The 24,934-nt window shown below is 42.1% G+C and overlaps 1 protein-coding gene across 4 annotated transcripts in view; it reads right to left on the reverse strand.

Moving 5' to 3' along the window:
- Positions 1-24,934, reverse strand: part of CALCR (calcitonin receptor) — a 151,973-nt gene that overhangs the window by 97,549 nt on the left and 29,490 nt on the right. Inside the window, exon 2 of one of the 4 annotated variants that reach the window (XM_083467684.1) lies at positions 24,576-24,768. The exons of the other annotated variants lie outside the window; for them this stretch is intronic. The gene's annotated coding sequence lies outside the window, so the exon portion shown is untranslated. The remainder of the gene's footprint in view (positions 1-24,575; positions 24,769-24,934) is intronic. 4 annotated transcript variants of the gene reach the window in all.

Here is a 24,934-nt window from a genome sequence, read left to right on the forward strand (position 1 = left end):
TTTCAGCAGGGGGCCGGGTCCACTGTCCCTCAGACCTTGTGGGGCGCCAGACTATATTTTGAGGGGGGGGGGAGAATGAATTCCTATGCCCCATAAATAACTCAGAGATGCATTTTAAATAAAAGGACACATTCTACTCGTGTAAAAACACGCTGATTCCCGGACCGTCCGCAGGCTGGATTTAGAAAGCGATTGGGCCGGATCCGGCCCCCGGGCCTTGGTTTGCCTACCCGTGTTATAGAAAATTTCTACGATCCAACTTTGCTTTCTAGTGGTATTAAAGTCAGCAGCCCAGGGGATGCTGGGTTGTTTCTGCAGCTTAGAAATCATAAACCTGTGGAAGAAGAAGAAAATCCAAGCCAAATAAAAATGTTCCTGTGTCAGATCATGTGTAGAAGGTCTTTTCTAAGCATGGCAGAATGGATGTCTGAAATGAACAGAAAAATGAAAGAAAACAAAATACCTTTCAGGCCATGATCAGCTATATCAGTGCACCCATATTAAAGCTATCTCCTGTCCTGTCAAGGAGACGCAATACAAAGCAGCCCAAGTGGTTTCTGTAGTGTTAAGTTTTGCTTCAAGCATCTGTATGAACTCCAGTTTCTAATGTAATGAACATTCTCCTTTAAAAAAAAAAGTAGTTCAATGCTTGGAAGTATTTTGAGGTACTCAAAGCTGCTGGGTTGCTAAGACCCATGTGCAACAGTTTTGCTGTCCTCTCCATTACTGAGTCGAGTAAAGAAGCGATCAATACACTAGGCTAAATGTGGCAAAAGTTTACACCCACTTATGTGTGAAAAACACTCCACCAAAGAACATTGACTTGCAGCATCAAACGCACTCAGTTCACGAACCCATTGGTCACACTTAAAGGATCCAGTCACACAACTACATAAAATGCAGGACAGACTTGTCTATCAAATGGGAATTGCTGGTTTTTCCTCAACTATTCTTCTCCTGTGATGCACAATTCTGATTTTCTTGCGACCTCTTTAAAGAATGCAATCGTTACACTCATATGCTCCCTTATTACAATTTAATGTTACTTCTGTAGCAGGGTAAGGGACACGGGTGGCGCTGTCGGTTAAACCACAGAGTCTAGGACTTGCCGATCAGAAGGTCGGCAGTTTGAATTCCCGCGATGGGGTGAGCTCCCGTTGATCAGTCCCTGCTCCTGCCAACCTAGCAGTTCGAAAGCACATCAAAGTGCAAGTAGATAAATAGGTACCGCTCTGGCGGGAAGGTAAACGGCGTTTCCGTGCGCTGCTCTGGTTCACCAGAAGCGGCTTAGTCATGCTGGCCACAAAACCTGGAAGCTGTATGCCGGCTCCCTCGGCCAATAAAGCGAGATGAGCGCCACAACCCCAGAGCCGGTCACGACTGGACCTAATGGTCAGGGGTCCCTTTACCTTTACCTGTAGCAGGGTGCAGGTAGCACAGATAATCTGTCTTATTTAATAGTGCTTGAACAGCCCGAACTTATACTTTTGCTGTGCTGATAAGCATACAGGTAGGGATTCTGTGGTTTGACCAGCAGTAACGTCATGATCTGAAGCTGGGACCTACCCTATCTACTCATCATTCCCTCTAACAGTCTATCCAGTCTTCAAATGATAGATTTGGAAACAACTGTTAACTGGTAATACAGGAAATCCACTGAAACCTTCTTTGAACACAGCCTGTAAAGGCACTCTATCATTAATAATAATAATAATAATAATAATAATAATAATAATAATAATATAATTCAACTTATACACCACCCTATGCCCAGAGGTCTCAGGGTGGTTCACAAGAATACCACAACATATAAAATCAAACCAAAAGCAGTAACCCAATACCCGCCCCCAAAAGCCACATTCTAAAATTCAGCACCATGTTTATGTCTTGTCCTACTCAAGGGAAGGGGGAATGTCATGCTCATCATAACTAATAGTGAGTAACTAGACAGGTGAGAAATGTTGGCTTGACAATTTCTCCCCAACCCAAGCTGTTTATTCTAGAATTTCCTTCCAGAACTTTCCCCCTACATTTTAGAAAAAAAACAAAAACCTTTCTTTTCCAATAATATTTTCTGGATGCAAATATCAGTCCTGCAATGTATAAAATGGCCAGGGGACAATCACTCCATTTCTCCTACAAGCCTGAGCAAAAACAGATATGTAGCCAAGTGTATTTTTTCACCACAGAAAGAGAACAATCTCTGGGTGTCTCGAGTGATTGTATGAAGTTGGATAAAAAATGATGCTTAGCTTGATAGCAGAAGCACAGTTAAGAGAGACGTTTACTGATGGATGATGGCCGGTGGCAAACAAACTGCCTCTTGCAAAATGTGAATTACAATGCCTTTGTAATAGTGAAGCAAATTTATCAGATATGAAATAGACATATCAAGAGGGGGAGTGTGAGGGAGAATGGGGAGCATCCCATTTTCTTTCCAAGCTGCAGCAGCTAAAAATAGAATAGCTGATCTTTTGCAACTATCTGCAATTGATCCAAAGCATCTCGTATAATCCGTGAATGTACACCCTCCATTTTAGACATGCATTCCCTGGAAATCAACAACATATTTGGCTGTCACTTTTGGATTTCTTTAGTTGAAACATTTACAGCCCACCCTGTCACTGCACTTGCAGCTCTCAAGGCGGCTGCTAAAATATCGAAAAACAATAAAATCCAGAAAAAATTAATCAAATATGAACAGAGGGAGGGGGCATTCTTTGTCTCTCACACACCAAAATCAGACACAAAAGAATTCTCAACCAAGCCTACTGGAACAGAAAAATCATGCCCAGACAGCTAAAAGGGAATGGAAGGGCAGAGGAAGGAGAAAGGGACCACCTAACAGTGAGGTGGGGCGTTTAGTCAGAGTCACAGACAAATCCATCAGAGGCAGTTTTAGACTAGCATGACTGGTTTGGCCGCACTTGGTGCTATCACCACTGGAGGCACCACAACAATAATAGAACACAAGGAGGGAAGGAGGCGCCAAATTTTAGCATCATACAGGGTGCCACTGATATTTGGGAGCCAAAGTCCACCACTAAATCCATCTTCTGCATCCAAATCAGCTATGTCTTGGCCACATATACAAAGAAGAGAGAGAGAGGTTCGCCATGAGTTCTTGGGGAGTGGGCAGGCTGGTTATCAGAGAAATCTCCTGCAACCAAGTCATTTAGGTAATCACTGACACACTGAATTGTGTCCAGAAATGAATTGACAACCCATGGAGCTGCTGTAAAATAAATGTAATCTAATACGTTCTGGGGTGTGTGGGTAAACCACTAGCACCCATACTGTCACATTCTGAATGAACTGAAGTCTTCAAAGCCTCTTCAAAAGGTAGCTCCATGTAGAGTCCATTGAAATAATCCAATCTGGGTTACTGTCAGAATCGTAATTGAAAACATTTTCTTCTACAATAAAGAGGTTGGGGGGGGGAGAGAGAAGTTGATTTTATATATATATATATATATATATATATATATATGCAGGTTTTGGTGTCCTCGGGTGTCTTCCCGTGTAAAAGTTGGGGTGTCTAGGCGACGTTTCGACGAGGTCTCACTCGTCATCTTCAGGCTGGTGCTTTCGGCTTCTTGTTACTGGAACAGAGCGGGATCTCAGTGTTTGAGTTCCTATAAATACTGTAGAGGGGTGTGGTGTATTGCCTCAAAAGTTCTGGGCAGAGGGGAAGTTCCCAGGCTAGTGTTCTTTTCTTCTTTTGTTCCTTAATTACTTGAGGGATATCTTGAGTGATTTCTTGAGTGATATTCTGAGTACCACTTAGGTGGGTCATTAGGTGTGGATTAGTTGCTAAAGCCTTCGTGTCTTGACCTCTTGAATTTGTGAAGAGTTTTTCTGGGAAGATGGCTGTACTGCACTTAGTTGTGCTTTGGCTTGGCTTCGTGTATAGGGGCGAGCTGTGGTTTTGTGCCCTGTGCCAGCCAGATCTGTGTAGGGATTGCAGGGGGGTGCAGCATCCGGAGTTGCCACCATGGTTTGGTTACTGGATGGTGTCTGTAATTTATCTGTGGAGAGGGTCTGGGTTTGGGTCTGGTGTGGTTGATTGGTGGTGGCGTTCTGTGTGCCTCTGGATCTGGTGTCGGTTTTTGTGGGGAGGGCTAATTTCCAGATGTCTGGCAGGCGGGACGTGTCGTCACGCTTGTTCATGTTGTGAGGGTGTTTCTCTATCTCGATGGCTTCCATGATTATTCTCTTGTGGTGATGTTCCATGTTAAAGAGCAATTTGGAATCTGCAAAATTAATTTCGTGTCCTGTTTCTTTCATGTGTTGGAAAAGAGAGGAAGATTTTTCTTCTTTTTTGACGGCATTCTTGTGTTCTGCGATACGTGCATTTATTCGTCTGTTTGTTTGTCCAATGTACGTGGCTGGGCAGACTTTGCAGGGTATTTCATAGACCCCTTGGTTTTCCAACTGGATTTTATCTTTGGGGTTTCTGAGGATATTGGCTATTTTTTGGTTGGTGCAAAAGGCTGTTTTGATATTGTGTTTATGGAGGATTTTGCTAATTTTATCTGTAGTGCCCTTGATATAAGGAAGGAGGGCCATGCCATTGTTTTCTTCCGTGTCTTGGTTTTTGGGGGGTGTTTCTTTTTGGATTAGCTTCTTAACCCTGTTTTGCTGGTATCCATTGGCGATTAACACATTTGAGAGATTCTGTAACTCAGTTGTCAAGTGGTCTTTGTCAGCCAGGCGTTTGGTTCTGGAGATGAGGGTCTTGGCTACGGAGTTTATTTGTGCAGGGTGGTGGTGTGATTGAGCATGTAAGTAGCGGTTGGTGTGTGTTTTTTTCCGGTAGATAGTGTGTCCTAGGGAGCCATCAGGTTTTTTGTAGATTAGGACGTCAAGGAAGGGAAGCTGAAAAGGACGTCAAGATTAGGACGTCAAGGAAGGGAAAAAAACACACACCAACCGCTACTTACATGCTCAATCACACCACCACCCTGCACAAATAAACTCCGTAGCCAAGACCCTCATCTCCAGAACCAAACGCCTGGCTGACAAAGACCACTTGACAACTGAGTTACAGAATCTCTCAAATGTGTTAATCGCCAATGGATACCAGCAAAACAGGGTTAAGAAGCTAATCCAAAAAGAAACACCCCCCAAAAACCAAGACACGGAAGAAAACAATGGCATGGCCCTCCTTCCTTATATCAAGGGCACTACAGATAAAATTAGCAAAATCCTCCATAAACACAATATCAAAACAGCCTTTTGCACCAACCAAAAAATAGCCAATATCCTCAGAAACCCCAAAGATAAAATCCAGTTGGAAAACCAAGGGGTCTATGAAATACCCTGCAAAGTCTGCCCAGCCACGTACATTGGACAAACAAACAGACGAATAAATGCACGTATCGCAGAACACAAGAATGCCGTCAAAAAAGAAGAAAAATCTTCCTCTCTTTTCCAACACATGAAAGAAACAGGACACGAAATTAATTTTGCAGATTCCAAATTGCTCTTTAACATGGAACATCACCACAAGAGAATAATCATGGAAGCCATCGAGATAGAGAAACACCCTCACAACATGAACAAGCGTGACGACACGTCCCGCCTGCCAGACATCTGGAAATTAGCCCTCCCCACAAAAACCGACACCAGATCCAGAGGCACACAGAACGCCACCACCAATCAACCACACCAGACCCAAACCCAGACCCTCTCCACAGATAAATTACAGACACCATCCAGTAACCAAACCATGGTGGCAACTCCGGATGCTGCACCCCCCTGCAATCCCTACACAGATCTGGCTGGCACAGGGCACAAAACCACAGCTCGCCCCTATACACGAAGCCAAGCCAAAGCACAACTAAGTGCAGTACAGCCATCTTCCCAGAAAAACTCTTCACAAATTCAAGAGGTCAAGACACGAAGGCTTTAGCAACTAATCCACACCTAATGACCCACCTAAGTGGTACTCAGAATATCACTCAAGAAATCACTCAAGATATCCCTCAAGTAATTAAGGAACAAAAGAAGAAAAGAACACTAGCCTGGGAACTTCCCCTCTGCCCAGAACTTTTGAGGCAATACACCACACCCCTCTACAGTATTTATAGGAACTCAAACACTGAGATCCCGCTCTGTTCCAGTAACAAGAAGCCGAAAGCACCAGCCTGAAGATGACGAGTGAGACCTCGTCGAAACGTCGCCTAGACACCCCAACTTTTACACGGGAAGACACCCGAGGACACCAAAACCTGCATTCCTGTACCCGTGAAAATCTACGAAAACATATATATATATATATATATATATATATATATATATATATATATATATTACAGACTGACTACATCTAAGTTGCTGACAAGCTAAATCCAAGCACACAGCTTCCTATTGGAACTTGATCTCCCATAAATAACACCTGTACCCAGCAGTTTCAATAAACTTCACTGGGAAATAATACTTGAACGCAGCATAAAACATTTACTAATTTTACACTTGGTACATCAGCTTCAACTTGTTTATTCTAATTCACCGCTATTAGAAATGTTTTGCATTCCTTCACTTCATTTTAAGACCTACAGCTGCTAAGTCCCGTGTGTGTTTGGTAAAGTATTTTTGAATTTTCTCCTCCATAGAGGCATTTGATGTTTCTCCCATGATACAAATATATGTCTTTTGTCACCACAGTTCTTATTAAAAACTGACTTAAGTGGTTTGGTGGTTATGACTCTATGAGATTATAAAGCTGAAAGGGACACATTGTTCAGCCTGAGGGAACAAACCTCTCTTGTAAAAAGTGTGATAGCAGATAAACACAAAAATAATCTGGCTTATCTGTGTGAGAACCTAGAAATGGGCCTTCTCCAGAAGCTTCCACGCTTTAAATAGGAATTTCCGCTCTGCATGACATATCATCGCTGGCCCAAAACACAACTCAGAACGGGAGAATAGTTTGTTCAAGTGATATAACATCCTCCAGCCTAAACACTGGAAATCATCCTAGCAGCATTCTTGAAGTGCTCAAGCAGCCTGTAACAGCTGGACACATAGTTGTTACTGGCCAAACATTACAGTGTGCCCAGCACTGCCCACATGCCTGGAATTGTGTTTTTGTGAAGAAAGGAGTATCCAACTGATAGTAATGCCTAAAACCCAGAGCTGTCAATGAGGGCTCCAGAAAAACCCATAGCAGTGAGTCTTCTGACTAGGCATTCTGCACAGGCACACATGGCAGATTCTGTATTTTGAAGAGAGGAAGTGACCCTGTAAATCAGAAGAGATGGCCACCCTAGCAAATAGGGGTAGCATAGGGGCAGAGAAGTAACTTACAGGTTAAGGCAAAGCAACATTGCTAGTTTCCTAGCAGGTGGGTCACTGTTTTCCAGGAGGAAGAAGAGTGCTGGGCAACAAGGAGATCAGTGTGGTGCAAACACAGTGGAACGAGTGCTGGATTGGTTCTGCTGGTGCATATGCACTGCGCTATCCTCCTGATAAGCAACAGTGACCAACTTGTGGGTAAGCTCGCATAGCAGCTCTGCCCCACCTGATAAGTTGCTTCTGCACAAAGCAAGGCTTTCTCTTTTAGCCATTATTAGGCCCTAAACTTACACAAACAGGAAACTGCTAGTACAAAGATTCCGTGAGTTTGTAATTTGTTAACTTCTCTGGGCCATTAAGTCAGTGTGAGGTTATTTCCCAGAAAATTCTATTTAAAAAAACTCTTTGAAAGAATATTGTTCCTGCTAGGTAGCAAAATCCACAGGTAGTTCGTGTTTTGCCTGTTATGAATAGAGTTGCACTAATGGCTACCCCTTAAGTGCATTTTACTGGCATAGGTTGGCTCATAGCTGCATTCCTGGGAGACCTTGTCTCTGTCATACATACCTGAGAAACTCCAGATTAGGAAAGTGCAATATGCACTATATGGAATAAGACACTCCGAAACTTCAACTATTAAAAATCTAAATCACTAACAGGCATAAATAATAAAAACCGTATTAATTCATGGTTGAGAGAACTTCGCCCTTTGTCAATTAGTTTCTGGGTAAGATTCAAACTGTTGGTGCTACTCACTGTGATGAATCAGGAAGGAAAAGTAAAATTCAGATTTTGCTAAGTGGCATCTTGAGACAATATGTAAAATGGGCTTCCGATCCATCAAAGAGTGATTAAAAATATCTCTATAAAAAGTTAGCAGAAGAATAAACGGAAGAAAGCCAACATTTATTTTTAAACCACTTTTCCTCCCGAATTCCCCCCACCAAGCCATGGAGAAAAATGGAGGGGGGGGGAATGCAAGATGCAATCAATTATGTTAAAGAAGAGGAGAAAATACAAACACTTCAAGGAGAACAGGTAATGGATAAATAGGAACGGGTGCAGAGAGTTTATCTGAGAGATAAGAAACCTGTAGGTGGCATTCAATCCTAGTCCTGCTCAGAGCATAATTGCAGTTTTTGGCAAAGGGGGGAGTGAAGGGGCAAGCAAAAGGCTTGATCATATCTGGGCTTAATAAACTAAAATGAAGTTGTCTGAACATACCGTAGTCTGTAAAGCACTAGATACCATGTGGTACAATCAGGGCCAGTAGCAGATTCCAGGGGGCCATTGGAATGAGGCTTTCATCCATTCCAACATCTACAATTGTGCAGAATTTTTTATTTTTTTTACAGCTGCCACCACTGCAACAACATAACTCATCGCCTTTTCCCTTGGATGCCTTCCATGTGCCATTTCAGTGCTGGGTGGGTGGCAGAGCCACTTTTAAATGGGTGCCAAGCTCGACTCCCACTTGTGGTGGCTGCTCACCAGTTTAATTTTCCTAAAATACAATGCCCTGGTCTATAGTTCCATGAAATGTTTATAGATCTATAGACTGGGTTATCTGGAGAGGGCAGTGAGTGAGGACACAGGCAGTGAGGAACCTTTCTGAGCTTTCCGCCACTGCCTCACTGGGTCAACTGGTGTGACTAGCCCTGGGTGCAATAATATGACTCACGAAACAGGCTTACACTACTGGGTCGCTATTGGGCCAGTGTTAATAAAGAACTGTGTTTAGCATTGCTTTCATCTTACTCTGCCAGATGGGGTGGATATTACAAAATAAAATTTAAGCTTCTGGATAACTGCATGCTACTTACAAGTGAAAGCTATGTTTAGTCATTTGATTTTCTTTCAGCGTCCCTGCTGTAGTAATGGAATTATGATCCATTTGTCATTTCAATATTCCATTGTTTGCATTTGTCATAGATAAATTGGGGTGAGTGACTGTCACAACTGTGTGGGCTTTGCCATGTGGCTCTCCATGAGATGTTTTGCAGACAGATGGGCGGGGTAGAAATAATAACAATGACAACAATTTATCATCATCATCATCAATGCATGATATCAAACTACACTCCCTTGGGTTTATGGGGTGGGGTGGGTCTTGCAGCAATAGCACCTTTAGATTATATTTGATCAATCCCTGCAGCATTTCCTAAAGTACTCTGACATAAGTTCTTTTAATGAGTAAAGGGGAAGGCTAAACCGCTGGCCGGAAGTGATTTGCACTTCAGCTATAATGACAGATCTCTAGTGGGGACCAATTAAGCTGGTATTTTGGGAATGAATGCAGTAGGAACAGGTGGAAGATTGCTCATTTCATTCCTGTAGACCTACTGATCAACGTTTTATGGCTTAAATTAAATCATTTGTGGAAATTAACCGTGGTAAAGAATACCATATAACCCCCCAAAACTATGAACTTTTAGTAAAAGGTCACAATGTGAAATTCAAACATCTGGAGGTCTATGGTGAAATTAAATATTATCCTCACTGCAACTAATATGTTTAGGCAGCTGGTGGAAGACATTTAATCTCTTCCCTCCTTCCCCACTGCCTGGAGTATACATGGACTGCAAAAATACTGTATTTTTAAAAAGATTACCTTTATATAACAGCGTTCAAACAGAAATAGAATGAAGACACAACACTTCTTGTTTTGTATGCACCATGCATCCGCTGAACCAACATTTTCCAGCAGAAAGGTCATTGTACAAGCAAACAGCTATATGGGGAAAAGAGATGAGCATGTAACTGTGCAGCTAGAGTGCAGTGTTGCAAATCATAATGTAATATTGAAATTGCAAGAGGATGTACGAGAATAGAGTCTGAAAGCTGGGGAGGCATGCAAGCTGGGCTAATGGGCAGAGTGCAAACAAGACATCCTTCTGTTGCTGGATGGGTTAGTTTGGATGGCCACGAATCTTATTGGGCACATCTTGGTCATTGGGGAGAATTTGATGTCGCAATTTATGAGGGGCTATTTATTCCCTGCGCACAGTGTTGAGCTGCCTCTTTTCACTACACGCATCGGATCACCCACCCACCCTCCCTATATTTAGGGCTGTTTGCGTTGACCTTGCTATGCCTGTCATGGGGTCGTCTGCTTTGGGGCAGGGGCCTGGTAGGAATTTTTCCATTTGGCTGATTGGCCAGTGCCATTTGGTTTTTTGCCTACTGCGTAGCAAAATCGTCACAACTTGTAAGGCTGTGGTTAGGCATTGGTTAAATTTGGTTGGTGGAGGGGTAAGGATTGGCTGTGCCTGCCCCTTCAATGCTGCTGCTGCTGCAAGGGTATTCCATTAAAGGAATCCAGGGACTCGCCATGCTCTTGTCCAAACCCCTGTCAAGGGGCTAGGGCCACGCAAGAGCCCCTGGGAGCATCTGCTCCCAAGGTTAGGACCCAAACCAATGGATTCGAGTTATAAGAAAAGAGACTCCAACTCAACATCTGTAATAACTTCCTGACAATAAGAGCTGCTCAACAGTTGAAAGAGCTCCCTCAAAGAGTGGTAGACTCTCCTTCTTTTAAGCAGTGGTTAGATGGCTATCTGTCATGGATGCTTTAGTTGAGATTCCTGCACCGGACTAGATGATTACTGGATGGGTCCCTTCCAATTCTATGATCCTACTTCTCCTTTTAATTTATATTTTAATGTATTATATTTATATACTGTACTATCCATATAACTAAGTCCTCTGGGTGATTTACAAACTCAGAAAACCGTCTATTCAGCTCAATACGACTTACTCCCAGGTAAGTGGGCTTGTGCCTGAGTCTCTTTCATACCATTTGTGTAATGTGTGAACGTTGTTAAAGGGGGGGGAGGAAATATTTTATGCATTCTCTTTTTTTTAATATGATATTTATTAAAGTTTCAAAGAAAAGATTACATGAATAAAAAGAGAAAAAGAGAAAAGAAAGAAAGAAAAATAATAAAAATACAAAATACAGAAAAAAGATAATAAACATTTTAAAAAAACAACACATCAATCTATCCGTACCTTACATTTCAATTTCTTACTTCCCTGACCTCCTCACACCTCCCTTTTTTGTATTCCAGTTCTATTAATTAATTCAGCAATTCCTTTCCCTCTTTGTTTTTATCTTAATCCTTTAACTTAATAAATTATAACTTTAAATTTTCATCCGTTAACAATCCATTTTTACATACACCTTAATAACATTGCTGCTAAAACCACTTAACTTCATTCAGACATCATTCTAACATTCAATATTTTATGCATTCTCACCCAGTGTAGATTCACACTACAGAAGGAGGACTGAACTAAGACTTGCTTAGGCCATCACCTATATGAAGTTTAAGATGCTCCACAGCCTGAACCAGACCTCACCTGCCACCAGTGCTGTTTGGTAGCATATAGATACCTGGCTTAATGAATTTTTTAAATATAAATTACAGTTATTTCTACAAAGAATGATCAGTACAAAATGGCCAATAATTGTGTGGCCTCTAAGTATATTTTTTATCACATCAGAATGATGTCTTTTTTAACCTGTTTAGATTTTTTACCCAATTCTGTAAAAGCTGAAATTAAGGGACATTCATTCATTCATTCATTCATTCAGGGGCTCCTAATAATCTGAGACCCTAAACCAGGCATCCCCAAACTCGGCCCTCCAGATGTTTTGGGACTACAACTCCCATCATGCCTGACCACTGGTCCTATTAGCTAGGGATGGTGGGATCTGTAGTCCCAAAACATCTGGAGGGCCGAGTTTGGGGATGCCTGCCCTAAACTGTAGCTCACTTAGTTTGTGTGTCAATATACATGCAAAAAATGTCCACACACCTGGTTAATATTTTCTATTTTTAAAACAACAACAACAACAACACAACAACAACAGCATTACTATGGTGAGCTTAATTGCCTTTTAAATAATCCTGCAGCCTGTTTACACTGAAGGGTGCTCAAGATAAATCTCCTTCTAATGATGCTATTAAAAATAGCTTTCCCTGGATGCTTCAGTTGGCGCTTGCTCCAAGGGTAAGACACAGCTCACTGACAATACATTGCAATATTTCCAGCTATGCTGCTGTGCAAAGGCCTGTCAGATATGTAAGTACGATATATGGAAGAATATAAACTGAAGATGTATTGGCTGAATTTCAGGTCCTGCTGCCTCAGCAGATGTTTGCTGGTGCTTTCTGGTCAATGGTGGAAGGGAAAGAAATCTCCTTCGAGCATTTGCAAAAGGTCAGTCAGAGGGAGAAACAATCCAAAGAGCTCTTTTTTTCCTCCTCTCCTTTTTAAACTAGAAGACTAAGGTTGCTTCGGCTGAAAGTTTGACATGATTCATGGCTCAAAGGGTCTAGCAAGATAAATAATGTGCTTAAAAGACTGCAGGAGGTTGCAAGAAGAACCAGAAAGTAACAGAGTGTTCATGCACAAACCACTATTTCATCATACGCAATAATGAATACAAGCTGAGCATTGCTACACAACCAGTTGAAAATCAGCTCCGTATGCCCAAAATGGTGCTCTATGGTGAGTCATTACAGATCATTACCTCTAAGAGGCACTCTACGGGTTGAATTAACAGAGCCAAGTGTTTCTGCATGATGGTTTTTTGCCTCTTTACTTTGCAATTCTATGCATGTTTACTCAAAATTAAGTCCCACTAAGTTCAGTATGGCAAGCCTGGCCTATCTAGTTATTTTAAAGGATGAGTCCAGTCTATCTGGCTATTATTATCTTGGTGTCTCGGTATTTTAGCTCTGTTTGTGTTAGGTTAACAGAAATAGAAATATTTAGAAAATTTAAGAAAATTTTAAATTGTAAACAATGTGTGTATACACACACACATGGTCAAATAGACAACAATAGGCTCAAGAACCTCAGGCTTTTGTTGTTGTATGTCTGACTCACCTCTTGGCCTGGGTGCTTAACAATGGATGACAAAGAGGGAACCCATTTTTTTCCCAAATTGTCTGTGGGTCCTGTCATATTTTTGAGGTCAGCCCCTGAATGGAACAGGTAAGTGAGTATAGGATTGCAGCCTCAGTCAATGAACTGTCTAGCACCAGGTCGCATGTGGCTCTTCCTCAACCTATGAAGCTTCCTTGCAACTTAGGGTCTAGAGTTTTCCAGCGCTATATCCTGAAACCCTGGCCTACCTGGCAGCAAGTCAGTATGCCAGGTCCAAAGTTCAAAGTCCGAAGGTCAATCCACACAAGCAAAGTCCAGAAGTCAGGAAATGCAATCTACGGTCAATCCAAGTGACCCTTGATGACTTGGAATGTTTGTGCGTCTGATATTTTATATAATATTTATCCTGTGCATCAATTGGTATTGATAACACACAGCTGGTCACTTTGGGCTTGTGTGAAGGGAACTTATAGCATTTATGACAAATTCCTAGAACTTCACACCATTGGGTAGTGGTCCTCTTTGGAAATCTTTGCCATTGGCAATTTTTTTACAACCTGTCATGGCTTTATAGAGTAGGGAGACACTAGATCAAGGGTGTGGAAACTGTCGCCTGCAGATGTTGTTGGACTATGTGCCCTAAAAGCATGGTCAATGGGCAGGAAAGATGAGAGTTGAAGTTCAACCTCATCATCAGGAGGGTGGCATAAAGATTGCTCATCCCTGAGAAAGATCCTGAGAAAGATAAGGGAAGGATGAACCCACATGCACCAGTCACTAGGGTGGCCCAGTCCACAGAACAGAGCTGGGCAACCTCAGGCCCAAGGTCCAAATGTGGTCCTTAAAGCCTTACTATCTGACCCCTCTCCACTACTGCCCTCTATTCCCAAGCCACAACCCTCACAGCCCTTGTTTCACACCTTCCTTGAATATTTTTGCCTGGCTGGAAATGTGTCCGTGGTTATGACTCCTGCTTGCCTGAATGGAGAACAGAGGTAGGTGTGTGTGTGTGTGTGTGTGTGTGTGTGTGTGTGTGTGGAAACTAACCTGCTGCATAAAGGTAAAATTTACATTCTTTGCTCCACCCACTTCTGCCCCTGGCCCTGCCCACCACTGGCATGTGGGGGACAGGGAGAAAGAAGCTTGCCCCCAAACCAAATTATATCCAGTTCTGACTATAGCTGGAGCAAGTTCAGCCTTGGTGTTATCTGGAGTCTTGCAGCTCACGAACAGCAAACTTGCAACGCCTGCCGGCCAGCCCACACCATCTGTGAAATCACATATGGCTACCTGGCTGCTCCTGCAAGAACTTTAAACTCCCTCTCCCATTGAATCATAATTGAATACCACCCTTCTCCCCATCATAGGTTCACCAGAAAGCTAGAAGGCTTGGCTGTAATTTTCAAAATGGTCAAATAAGGCTCAGACATCATTCCTAAATAAAACAAGAATATTTTTAAAAAACAATTTAACTCCCATAGAATTAGGGGGCGAGGGAGCTACAGCCACCCCTTTTGGTTTTACGGGAAAGCTTGTCATCATTATTATTTTGTTAGAGAAATCCATTTTATCAATTAATGAATGCATGATGCATACAGGAACAGAGAGTATGGGGGAGGAATTTTTGATTTTTCTGGAATACTAATGTGATATCAGATTTATTAATATTGCCGAGACTTAATTGTGAAGAAACATCTTTCCTTTGAGAAGCTTTAAAATGCCATTAGAAATTTGATTGGACTGATTTGATGAAAGGTCAGAAAGTTATTTTGGCTGCTCTGTGATAAGTATTTTACTGGGGTAAAGGGAAAAAATTAGAAGTCTCCAGATTTATTCTTAGCCAAATGTGACATTTATTAGGGACAGCAGTATAAAAAAAAATACAGTAGTTAATCAGAATCGTGCTTATCTTTTGCTTATTACTTGGGTGGCTGTGCTGTGCTGTGCCTCCCTTCCCTTTCAACATACTTCCACACCACTAGTCCTTGAAACCAGAAGTCCAAAACTAGTGCAGTGAAGTGGCTTTAAAAAATGGCAGACCAATCGAGCGTTACTTTAAGGGACACAAAAAAGGTCATAGGATGAGGTGAGGGGTTTCGCCCTACTCTGCTCTTTGCATAAGCCTTAATTCTACATGAGGGGGTCTCCTTGAAACAAAATATTAAATACAGTTATAATATTCTCTGTGAAAACAAGAGCCAATTTATTTATTTTTTTGCTTCTTTTTTGGAGAAAGGAAATGTCTCCGAATTTTTGAAGTATTCGCCACAACGGCTATGTTTACCCTCCACTTCAGAGGCTCTGTGTGGGAAATGGCAGCCCATGAAAAATTTATCTCTGTGGCAGCCCTTAAATTGTGGAGCTCCCTCCCCACAAAGTGAGTCTAGCACTTTGATTGTATAGCTTTTGCCAAATGGGTTTTGTTAAATAATTATAACAATTTATCTGTTTTGCTGAATTGATGTTGCTCTGCCCATTGTGAAAGGCGGGTAATAAATGTTATAGATTAATAATAGTAATAATAAGCAGGAAGCCCCTCCCAAAATTTTTCCTCTCCCTCCTCCGTTACTTTTTCAAGCAGGTTTCATTTTGCACCAAAACAATGGTAAAAAAGAATAAATGTTTAAAGTTTTCAACAGAATTCTAGTAAATCAAGGAAGAATATTCATAGCTTCCAGCTGTTAGAAATACCCAAAAGGGAAACGGTTGCTTCTTCAGCATTCTTTGTTTAACAGCTTTCTCTATAAAAATGTTCTGCATAACTTATTTTCTAAGTAAGCCATAGGGACTAACACATCATCACAGACATCTTGATAAAGGTTGTAAGTATCTCTTGAAACTGAGGTCAACTTGATTGTTAAGTACTATGATGTCTTGATTACTGGGGTTATTCACCCATTTTCTATAAGGGTTTTTTTTAACAAGCAACAACAACAACAACACCCTTTTTCCATCTTCTTCAGTAAGCTTTACATTAAGCACCTGTACAACAATAAACCTTTATGCCAGAAACTTCTTATTGGTTTCTGCAGATAACCAATGTTTGAAGATGCTTCATATGCCGTGTTGGGTAAATGTTCCATCTGGACCCAGGTGTGGGGAACCTCTGGTCCTCCAGATGTTGCTGAATGACAACTCCCATCAGCTCCAGCCATCATGGCCAATGACTATGAACGATGGGAGTTGTAGTTCAACAACATCAAGAGGGCCAAAGGTTCCCCACTCTGGATCTAGCCCAATGCTGCCGAGTCTGACTAGCAGTTGCTCTTCAAGGACTCAAGGAGCAGAAGTCCTTCCTAATCCTGCCTCCCAAGACCCTTTAACCTGTAAAACAAATCTGTCCTTACCTTACTACAGTGGTACCCTGGGTTACTAACACCTCGGGTTACAAACACTCTGTGTTACAGACTCCGCTAACCTGGAAGTAGTACCTCGGGTTGAGGTACTACTTTACCTCAGGATGAGAACAGAAATCGTGCGCCGGCGGTGCAGCAGCAGCGGGAGATCCCCATTAGCTAAAGTGGTACCTCAGGTTAAGAATGGTTTCAGGTTAAGAACAGACCTCCAGAACAAATTAAGTTCTTAACCAGAGGTACCACTGTATCTCTTACAGATCAACACATCTCTCATAATAAAGGTAGGTGGAATATCCAGGTACCACCATTGAACATCTAACTTTGTCTTCTCTTCCAATACCTTACTTTAATAGTAGGCAAGTATTAACTGAGCCAGTTACGATTATATGAATGTAGTGGGACATTTTGGGTTAGTGACTGGCAGGTGTGTCACACTGCCGTGGATGCCCGGGGCAGCGTGCATGGCCCTGGCACCGAAATTTGTGGGTGCACAGTCCCTTCATGGGGAATTTTGTGGGTGCTTGGGCACCCGGGGCCCCAGGGAGTTGGCACCTATGGACCAACTAGCCATAGCAGCATGCAGAGTACGAGTGTCCAGCTACATAACAGGCAACAGCTTTAGAAAAGGGTTCAAGCATTAGACTTAAACTTCTGTCTGTTTACATAAGTCTAATTCAAGCTCCTAAAAATTGCACATTTTATAATAATGTTTGCATGTTGATTCTTGCTGTCATTTAGATGCTGATATTCTTCTACATTGTTGCCAATCAGAAGGTCAGCGGTTTGAATCCCCGCAACGGGGTGAGCTCCCATTGCTCGGTCCCAGCTCCTACCAACCTAGCAGTTAGAAAGCACGTCAAAGTACAAGTAGATAAATAGGTACCGCTCTGGCGGGAAGGTGAACTGTGTTTCCGTGTGCTGCTCTGGTTCGCCAGAAGTGGCTTAGTCATGCTGGCCACATGACTGTACACCGGCTCCCTCGGCCAATAAAGCGAGATGAGCACCGCAACCCCAGAGTCGGCCATGAATGGACTTAATGGTCAGGGGTCCCTTTAGCTATTCATCTACATAATTTTCAGAAAATAGAATTTGACTTGTATAAACAAACAAGCAGACAAAATCTGAATTAGTCTTACCTGTATACAGGTAATTATCAAGTTCTCTAAAACAAGTACCTGCCATTCAGATATGTATATCTTATATCCATATCCATATCTTCAAGGTTCTCATTGCTGGCTATGCAACATGTGTTTCTCAGCCGTTGCCAACAGTGGGGGAATCTTGCTTTGCACAAACAGGGCAGAATTACAGGAGCACAACCAAGAGAAAGTTAATTTTCTAACAAATCAATAGTCCTTATTCTGTATAATAAGTTACCACTCTATGTACATCCAATTTATTCAATAGTTTTTAAATAAATCTATTCCCAATGCTTAAACTGTCTAATCAGTCAGTTGAGAGACTTGTTTTGCAGACTCAGTTGCAGCCTGAAATTTCATATTGAATTGCCTCAATGCTCAGACTTTTTGAATGTAATCCTGTAAGATTACTGTGGGGAAACACAATTCTACTAGCATGTCACAGAAGCCTGAATCAAAACCGTCCTAACACCCTTATATTCTAAACTGCTCCTTAAAAAAAAGAATTAGAAATGTTAATTAAGGAGATACTTTCTGGGCTGTCATTTTGCATATTTCAGCAAAGTTTTGTGTGAATAAATTATGTGTACTGTTCTAGGGTGAATATCACACTCCCAGTTTAATAGTCAATGCAAGTCCCCATAGAAAATAATTCATTTTCTCATTTCCATAATAAAAGTAACTATATTCCCATACCACAGTGCATTCAATTCAGAAAGTTATCCACATTTATTCATCATTTAACATATAAGGTTAGTTTGAAGGAAAAAGTATTATACTGAGAAGGTGGAGCCAAATCCTTATCTGGCATGCATCGTTGCGGCTTTGTACAAAGCCCTGGCACTAAAGAAATTTGCATCAACAATGCAAAATAGCAATTAGGAAAACAACTTTTACATGATTTAAACGGCGAGCGCCTTATGCAGTATTCAAAAGTACCTATACTGGTACATTAAGCGTCAAGAATCCCGTCTTAGGATCCATGGAAAGCATATGCTAAGACCCAAAGAACTAATTTAGGTGGGATTTTAATGTCTTCGCTTCTGAAACTTTAAACAGCAGAAACCTCACGGGACCAACACAAACTAATTCTGAAAGCGGTTTGTCAAAAACCATCTTGTGCCTGGGCACAGGGAGGCTGCTCTCTTAAGAAAAACAAATCAATGTCCCTGCAGCATACATAGCCAAATGGGTCCCGGCTAAAAACAACAAAACTCAACACAGTCATCTTATATTCAGGGTAATAATGTCGCTTATATAACTAGTCAAGATATGACATTATAAACTTTTAATTCATTTATTCAATACTGGCAGCCAGTGCCGGATTGACGTATAAGCTGAACAAGCTATAGCTTAGGGCCCCACTCTTTTGGGGGGCGGCCAAAAAAATTTAAAGGAAAAAAACGTGGATGTACACTTCCAAAATATATGATAAAAACAAATAAAATAAAACCTACATACAGCAACGGTTTATATACATATCCCTCCCTTGTTTTAGTGGCCCATAAATAATATTTATTCCATCAATTTTTGCCATCCATAATTTAGCTTAACAAAGTAACCCTAGGATTTGGGGACTGCAGTGATGTATGCTATTAATTCTATTTTAATTACCTTCATGATTAGATAGCTAATGATTTATAATTAGATTGTGGGAGATATGAACTGAATCAGAGTTTGTGGCACATCTCTGATGAATTCATTAAAATTGATTTATTGAGTAGCATTCCCGGAGGCTTGATGCGGCAGACTTTATTTGAGCAAAGTTCTCACTAAGGTCAATGGGAGGCCCGCCCTCCTCCAGATAAGCAGTCCTAGTAAGGAGAATTGCTAGCACTAAATTGTACCAACGGATCTCTGGTGTAGGGACGAGAATTGGCAGCCATTTAACAAACAGGATCCTAGAATATGCTTGGCTACAAAGCCCAGTTGGATTTCTGAACCATTTATATGCTTAACTGCCCAACCATTTTGGGAGAGCTAGCGTAATAAATTTAAGAACAACAAAGAAGACTAGGAAGGAGGTTGAAAGCAGATTCACAGAGCCAGATTTTAAACCACTGGGCAGATCAATTGTATGCATGGGCTTGTTTACTGGGGATATTAACAGCTGTCCACAGTGATAGTTGCCAGGGATGTACATTAGATTCGGACAAATCCCATAGAAAAGCAGAGAGCATTGGAAGGATCTGGGGATTGTCAAAGGTGAAGTGGTATGATATGGGAACTGTTTTCATGAAAAAGGTTATTGAATAACGAATTGATTGAAGCATATAGCTGTGTATTTAGTCTCTGGCATTCTGCTCTATAAGAGCCTCCTATTTTAAATAGTTAATGGGGCTGATCTCTTCTTTTAAAAAAATTATTTAATTTTATTAACATATAAAACACAATACACATATACAACACATTACCTTATTTTCATAACATAAAACATACCTACATTACTCTACCTACCTATACTATACATATCAACATACCTACACACCTACCCCACACGGACACCCACCAAGTGACTTGACCTCCAGCCGTTCTTGTTACACTACTTTATTTTTCCAACTAGCTTAAACACATTTCATTATTTCTTCAATCTCTTCTTCTATCTTGACTTTACTCTCCTTTCACTCTAATCATTTTCTGGATTCTCTCAATATCTGTCAGAAATTCTACTTTTTCCACATAAATTTTGATGTATTCCTTAAAGATAGCCCACTCCTTATTCACTTTTTGGACCATATCTCCTTTTATCCCCCCCTGTTAGTTTGGCAATATGGAAGTATGCCATCATTTTGGATGACCAGTCTGTTTTAGTTGGGACGCTGCTGCTTTTCCAGTTTTTGGCTTGCCGCCATAGTTGTTTACATAAATATTGGTCTGACCATTCTTTTTATTTCCTCTGACATGATACCTAGAAGAGAGGATTCTGGTTTTTCCCCCAAATGAAAATCTAAACATCTTTTTCAATTCATTATAGATATTTCCCCAGAATCCCACTTTAATGGGGCTGATCTCATCCAACAGTTAACTGGTTTAAGGCAGAAATTGTGCACAGCAGAGGTTGCCTGATGCTGAATTAGAACACCAGTCCATCTAGCTCAGTGCTGAGTGGCAGTGACTCCCCAAAGTTTTAGACTGGTGCCTCTCTCAGTCCTTTTTGGAGATGCTTAGAATTGAACCTGGGACCTTCTGCATGCAAAACATATGTCTCTGAACACCAGCTGCTGGAAATCAGAGGTGGTGTGTATGCCATTGTGCTTAGGGTCTGCTTGTGGGCTCCCCATGGACATATGTGGCTGGCCATGGTGAAAATGGCATAATAGACTACTAGATGGGCCTTTTGCATGATTCATCAAAAGGCTGAATCATATGGTTCTTACAATCTTAAAATGGGTCCTCTACCACTGACCTAATGCCCTTCTCCTATAGCTTAAGCCTTAAGGGGCAAGGACCAGACCACTTGGTGTTATGTACTGAAGTTCTCAACCTGGGCCAGCAGGCGGATACTGTAGATAGTTAGGCAAATAAGGGATCAAAAGTGATGTTCAGTGATTGGATAGTTTTAGAAAATTGTTACAGTTACATTGTACTGGAGCTCTATATAAGCAGGCTGACTGAAACCTTCAGTTCAGTTCTGTCCTGGCCTGTGAATAAACAAGAGCTGTTTGAAGAATCGCTGTGTCGTCTGATATGTTCACCCACAACCTAACACTTGGCACACACAGCTCTGCCCTCCAATGACTCACAGCTACTCCCACCAGCATCTACCGCCTGAAGCAACTACTTCATCCTAGTAATAGTAGAGCTGGCCCTGCCATCACGGAAGGCAAGGTGCTGTTTCAACTTGCAACATTACTGGTGCCAATGCTGAGGATGTTTGTATTCTCCCTGTCAAGGGCGAAAGGATCAGTTTCTGAAAGAACAGTCTATGGAAATCTGTGCATCACACCATCACTCTACATATTGAGGTGCACTTTATGCGACCACCGAGTTATTTCCCATCTGGCAGAAAGCTAGTTTCAGCAAGCAGTAGCCTTTTTTTATTGAAGAAATATTCTCTATCCATGGAGATCGAGTGTGCAAAGCTGCAGAATCACTTGACAACTTTGCAGAACGCTGTTACATTCCTGTCTCAGTAATTTACACCTATTTAAATAATCACAGCTTTGGCTAGCTAGAGAGGAGAAATGTTACACTTCGGGAAAATTCTTGAGCATGTTTTGTTCTGGCAAAAGGAACTCTACATTCACTAAAACATGTCATAATTAAGATATCCTGTTACCTGTTCCCATGGGGAAAATTATTGTTAAACCCTACCTTTTCCATTTTTGTGCAGGAATGAGGCTTGGCTTCAGACCCCAATTGAAGCTCCCCCAATTGAAAAGCTGACAGACCAACAATCTGTTGGGCAGGCAGGTGCTTGTGGATGCTCACAGTAACACTACATATATGCATTTCTGTATCCAGGATCCTTCCCTACTACCCAATATGGAATCAATTGAAAACTGCAATATGTAAATTGCACGGAGCTAGCTATTCTGGTTTTAAGAGCTTGATCTTTTCCATTTGTATTCCTTTCTCATTCTTATCCCAGGGGCTTTGAGCGGCTCACACATTGTACAATTACAATTTCCATTTGGAGGAGAGAAAAAAGAATGCAAAGCAGAGAAGCTGCCAGCTGGGATGGATCTCTTGCTATCATGGAAGGATAGACTCTCTAACAGCCACTGGTCATCTGGTTAGTGGGTGACATTTAGTAACACCCATTAGCTTTTTAATTAATATTCAGCGTTGATGACAAATAACACAAATGGGTTAAAAACAAATGGCGCCTTTTTAGAAACATTTTTAATAAACATTTTGAAATAAAAGGTCAAATTTGGGGAGAATTTTTGGTAGGCAGGCATCTAATAAAATTAGGGGTTTTAATTCAGGGGGGCTGCAAGCAAGAGAAAAGGTGTTATTTCTGCCTGTACTATATAAAGCTTCTGCCAGATTCTTGTGCTCTTCTCTCTTCCTTCCCATAATGCACCCTCTCCAACCGTAATACAGTGGGGAGAGCACATGCTTGGCATGCAGAAGGTCTCGGGTTCAGCTGCTAGTCCTTCCAGGTAGGAAGGATCAGGTGAAAGGTGATGGGAAAGACTTTTGCCTAAAATACTGGAGATCCCCTGATAGATAACTGCCAAAGTTGTTGAGCTTTCTTAAGGATGAGAGCCGTGTCAGATTGAAAGGGACAACAAGAGATTCTTATTGCAAGGTATTGGTGAAGGAAATACGAAAGGAGAAAAGGCCAACAGACCTGTGGGGGCTATAAGAAAAAGCAAAAGCGGACTTGGATTCCTGGGCAAGGGAAGGCAAAGCGACTTCTGGAAGAGTGGGTGGGGTCAACAAATCTATTCTGTCCAGGAGTGACAGACACCATAAATACACGTCAAAGATTTGTTGAGTATTTTCTTCTGCTTTAAAGGCAAACCACTGTTCGGTTTAAATTGGGGTTTACCTCTGGCTATCTGACCTGCTGTACCCCCCAAAAATTAAGCGAATGTAAAGTTGCCTTATTCTGTGTCAGAGCATAGGCCTCTCAAACTCAGCATTCTCTACACTGACTGGCAGCAGTCTCCAAAGTTTCAGACCAGTGCCTTTCCCTGTCCTGCCTGGGATCATCTGCACACAAAGCAGATACTCTCCCACAGAGGTACAGTCTTTACCCGGGGTGCAATGGGTGTGGGGCATCCGGGTGCTGAATTATGGGGGGCGCCCGGCGCCTGCCACTGAAGCCACCTAAGCTCTTTGTTGTGGGGGAGGAAGGGAAAGGAGAGTATTAGCCGCTTTGAGACTCCTGAAGGGGAGTGAAAGGCAGGATATCAAATCCAAACTACTACTACTACTACTACTACTACTCCTCTTCTTCTTCTTCTTCTTCTTCTTCTTCTTCTTCTTCTTCTTCTTCTTCTTCTTCTCCTCCTCCTCCTCCTCCTCCTCCTCCTCCTCCTCCTCCTCCTCCTCCTCCTCCTCCTCTTAACTATCTACCTGTTATGAAATAATAAACACTTTTTGATCAAGCTGACATTCCAAGCCGTCTGCTGCTGCCGTCTCCACCCTGGCTGCTTTCTCCTCCCCAGAGTCCCACCTTGCATGGAGAAGCATTGCTCTCTCTCTCTCTCTCGCCCGCCGTTGGCACGGCTACTGCGTCCCTCTTCTACTCCTTCCTCTTCCTGGGGATATTTTAAAAGCACCTGGATGTGAAGCTATGTGCCTTTGTGGAGCTCGGGTGCTCAGTTCTTGAGGGGTGACGGCAGCGAGTCTCAGAAGAGCAGGTCACTGCCATCGCCATGGCCTCACCTGCAACCGCGGAGAAGTATATCCTGGCTATAGACGTGGGCAGCACTAAATTTGGGGGCGCTGGGCGGGTCCTTGCACACCGGCGGTGCATATGTTAAAGATGGCCCTGGCTACAGTCTTTCCTATTGAAGCTCTAGGCTTAAAGGATCAACTGCAAGAGCAGCAGTAGGCATGGCCAGTCACTCATGTGCACAGCCTTCCCTGTAATATGAAGCTGGGAACCAAGGAGAGCAATCTTTTTTCCCCCCCTCAATGTACTGTATACTACTTATCTCAGGTCGCACTTGTTATTCAGTAGTCACAGAGCATGTCGAATCCGTAGGCCAACGTTGATAACATTTCATTTAGCCTTGCACTTATTCAGATAACGACACCGTAGTTGATAACATTTCATTTAGCTTCACACTTATTCAGATAACGACACCATATACTAAAGGGTTAAACATTATGGGCTTTATTCACAGTTGGGCTCAGCTATACAAGCTGAGGAAATGGCTTTGCTTTTCTGAGTGAAACTGAAATGATATTGCACGCCACTCACATATATTCAGAGCTGCTGTAAGATCCAAATGCCCCGAAAATTGTATTTCTCAGGGTCCCTGGCACTCAGTCAAGGTTGAAGCAGCATAGCAAGTATCAGCTCGATAATGGAGGAACTCTTCTCTGGCTGCAGTCACTATGTGCTCCTGACTTCTGAATGGTGAGACATTCCAGGGGCAACAGGTCCTGATTTCCTTACGAGGAGATAAGATCTGGAGACTTATGGCTTGCTTGCACTCTTTGATTTAGTCAAAGGTGAGCACAGGTGGAGGACAGCAACAGGGCACTTCTATCAGCAGATCCTCTACCCTACATCAGATTTCCAGAGGGGACACCCAGGATGCTTCCAGACTTCAGCAA

This window comes from Podarcis liolepis (genome assembly GCF_965112155.1).
Source record: "Podarcis liolepis genome assembly, chromosome: 12".
Taxonomy (NCBI): Eukaryota; Metazoa; Chordata; class Lepidosauria; order Squamata; family Lacertidae; genus Podarcis; species Podarcis liolepis.